Consider the following 3,850-nt stretch of genomic DNA (forward strand, 5'->3'; position numbering starts at 1 on the left):
ATCATATGTTTATTATTATTATTGTACTTGATATAATTATATATAAACTTTATTTAGGAACATATGGTGCTGCTTCTATTCAAATGTTTCAGCGTCTGCTGTACGGAGGGTCCAACCATCCACCCGAAGAGATGGCCCTTGCAGTGGAGTTGGCTACTGATGACAACCCACAAATGAGGAGATGGCTCATAGCGGGACTGGATGAGGTAAAATAGATCTTGAAACTTTATTCATATATATATATATTGGTAAAAGAGAAAATGATTATTGTGATGCGATGAGGATAAGGATGAAGATGAGGCTGGAAAAGAAGAATGCGTCTGCTGCTGGTGTTGCTGTTGTTGCTGCATGTGATGGTGATGGTGCTGCTGGTGCTGCTGCTGCTTATGATGATGGTGACAGATAAAATATATGACGGCTGAAGACGATGATGATAGTGATGAGGATGAAGAGAGGGGTGAGAAGAAGAAGAAGAAGAAGAAGAAGAAGAAGAAGAAGAAGAAGAAGAAGAAGAAGAAGAAGAAGAAGAAAAAGATGTTGATGAAGAAGAATGATTATTGCTTACTCGGGCATTAAAGATATTTCATACTTCAAAAAAGTCTGATGAATCGATTCGTTTACTCCTTTCAAATTTTGCCAATTCAAAGTTAATTGATTAAATTTACACAGGTTGGCGGGATGCGGCGGGATGCGGCTTTACCAGCATTGGAGTTCGCTTCCTCTGCTGCTGTGGACAACACCTTCAACAAAGTTATGTTTTAATTTGCTCGCGTTTTTAGAATTTGTTGAACGTCCGAAAATCTGTTTCAATCAATAAGTCATTTTTTTAAGAAATACACATAAATAAATAGGCATTTTCTGTTGGTTTTTGAAATCTTACAGTGAACATGCTAAAAGGCACCAGCATTGTTCCCAAGATCCCTTTAACCGAACCCGTGTAATAGAAAATGCTTATTTAGTTTTCGTGTATTTGAATAAATATAGTATTGTAAATTGGATGGGGCTTTGTGTTTCTTAGATTGAATACTATAAATTATATATTCATCACATGGAAAGGCTGAAGAAAACCTGAAGTTTTATTCTTTTGGATAATACTAGTTCATAAGCACTTTTAATCATATGTTTATTATTATTATTGTACTTGATATAATTATATATAAACTTTATTAAGAAACATATGGTGCTGCTTCTATTCAAATGTTTCAGCGTCTGCTATACGGAGGGTCCAACCATCCACCCGAAGAGATGGCCCTTGCAGTGGAGTTGGCTACTGATGACAACCCACAAATGAGGAGATGGCTCATAGCGGGACTGGATGAGGTAAAAAGATCTTGAAACTTTATTCATATATATATATATTGGTAAAAAAGAAAATGATTATTGTGATGCGATGAGGATAAGGATGAAGATGAGGCTGGAAAAGAAGAATGCGTCTGCTGCTGGTGTTGCTGTTGTTGCTGCATGTGATGGTGATGGTGCTGCTGGTGCTGCTGGTGCTGCTGCTGCTGCTTATGATGATGGTGACAGATAAAAAATATGACGGCTGAAGACGATGATGATAGTGATGAGGATGAAGAGAGGGGTGAGAAGAAGAAGAAGAAGAAGAAGAAGAAGAAGAAGAAGAAGAAGAAGAAGAAGAAGAAGAAGAAGAAGAAGAAGAAGAAGAAGAAGAATGATTATTGCTTACTCGGGCATTAAAGATATTTCATACTTCAAAAAAGTCTGATGAATCGATTCGTTTACTCCTTTCAAATTTTGCCAATTCAAAGTTAATTGATTAAATTTACACAGGTTGGCGGGATGCGGCAGGGATGCGGCTTTACCAGCATTGGAGTTCACTTCCTCTGCTGCTGTGGACAACACCTTCAACAAAGTTATGTTTTAATTTGCTCGCGTTTTTAGAATTTGTTGAACGTCCGAAAATCTGTTTCAATCAATAAGTCATTTTTTTTAAGAAATACACATAAATAAATAGACATTTTCTGTTGGTTTTTGAAATCTTACAGTGAACATGCTAAAAGGCACCAGCATTGTTCCCAAGATCCCTTTAACCGAACCCGTGTAATAGAAAATGTTTATTTAGTTTTTGTGTATTTGAATAAATATAGTATTGTAAATTGGATGGGGCTTTGTGTTTCTTAGATTGAATGCTATAAATTATATATTCATCACATGGAAAGGCTGAAGAAAACCTGAAGTTTTATTCTTTTGGATAATACTAGTTCATAAGCACTTTTAATCATATGTTTATTATTATTATTGTACTTGATATAATTATATATAAACTTTATTTAGGAACATATGGTGCTGCTTCTATTCAAATGTTTCAGCGTCTGCTGTACGGAGGGTCCAACCATCCACCCGAAGAGATGGCCCTTGCAGTGGAGTTGGCTACTGATGACAACCCACAAATGAGGAGATGGCTCATAGCGGGACTGGATGAGGTAAAATAGATCTTGAAACTTTATTCATATATATATATATTGGTAAAAGAGAAAATGATTATTGTGATGCGATGAGGATAAGGATGAAGATGAGGCTGGAAAAGAAGAATGCGTCTGCTGCTGGTGTTGCTGTTGTTGCTGCATGTGATGGTGATGGTGCTGCTGGTGCTGCTGCTGCTTATGATGATGGTGACAGATAAAATATATGACGGCTGAAGACGATGATGATAGTGATGAGGATGAAGAGAGGGGTGAGAAGAAGAAGAAGAAGAAGAAGAAGAAGAAGAAGAAGAAGAAGAAGAAGAAGAAGAAGAAGAAGAAGAAGAAGAAGAAGAAAAAGATGTTGATGAAGAAGAATGATTATTGCTTACTCGGGCATTAAAGATATTTCATACTTCAAAAAAGTCTGATGAATCGATTCGTTTACTCCTTTCAAATTTTGCCAATTCAAAGTTAATTGATTAAATTTACACAGGTTGGCGGGATGCGGCGGGATGCGGCTTTACCAGCATTGGAGTTCGCTTCCTCTGCTGCTGTGGACAACACCTTCAACAAAGTTATGTTTTAATTTGCTCGCGTTTTTAGAATTTGTTGAACGTCCGAAAATCTGTTTCAATCAATAAGTCATTTTTTTTAAGAAATACACATAAATAAATAGGCATTTTCTGTTGGTTTTTGAAATCTTACAGTGAACATGCTAAAAGGCACCAGCATTGTTCCCAAGATCCCTTTAACCGAACCCGTGTAATAGAAAATGCTTATTTAGTTTTCGTGTATTTGAATAAATATAGTATTGTAAATTGGATGGGGCTTTGTGTTTCTTAGATTGAATACTATAAATTATATATTCATCACATGGAAAGGCTGAAGAAAACCTGAAGTTTTATTCTTTTGGATAATACTAGTTCATAAGCACTTTTAATCATATGTTTATTATTATTATTGTACTTGATATAATTATATATAAACTTTATTTAGGAACATATGGTGCTGCTTCTATACAAATGTTTCAGCGTCTGCTATACGGAGGGTCCAACCATCCACCCGAAGAGATGGCCCTTGCAGTGGAGTTGGCTACTGATGACAACCCACAAATGAGGAGATGGCTCATAGCGGGACTGGATGAGGTAAAAAGATCTTGAAACTTTATTCATATATATATATATTGGTAAAAAAGAAAATGATTATTGTGATGCGATGAGGATAAGGATGAAGATGAGGCTGGAAAAGAAGAATGCGTCTGCTGCTGGTGTTGCTGTTGTTGCTGCATGTGATGGTGATGGTGCTGCTGGTGCTGCTGGTGCTGCTGCTGCTGCTTATGATGATGGTGACATATAAAAAATATGACGGCTGAAGACGATGATGATAGTGATGAGGATGAAGAGAGGGGTGAGAAGAAGAAGAAG

Source organism: Mya arenaria, chromosome 10 (assembly GCF_026914265.1).
Source record: "Mya arenaria isolate MELC-2E11 chromosome 10, ASM2691426v1".
In the NCBI taxonomy this organism is placed as follows: Eukaryota; Metazoa; Mollusca; class Bivalvia; order Myida; family Myidae; genus Mya; species Mya arenaria.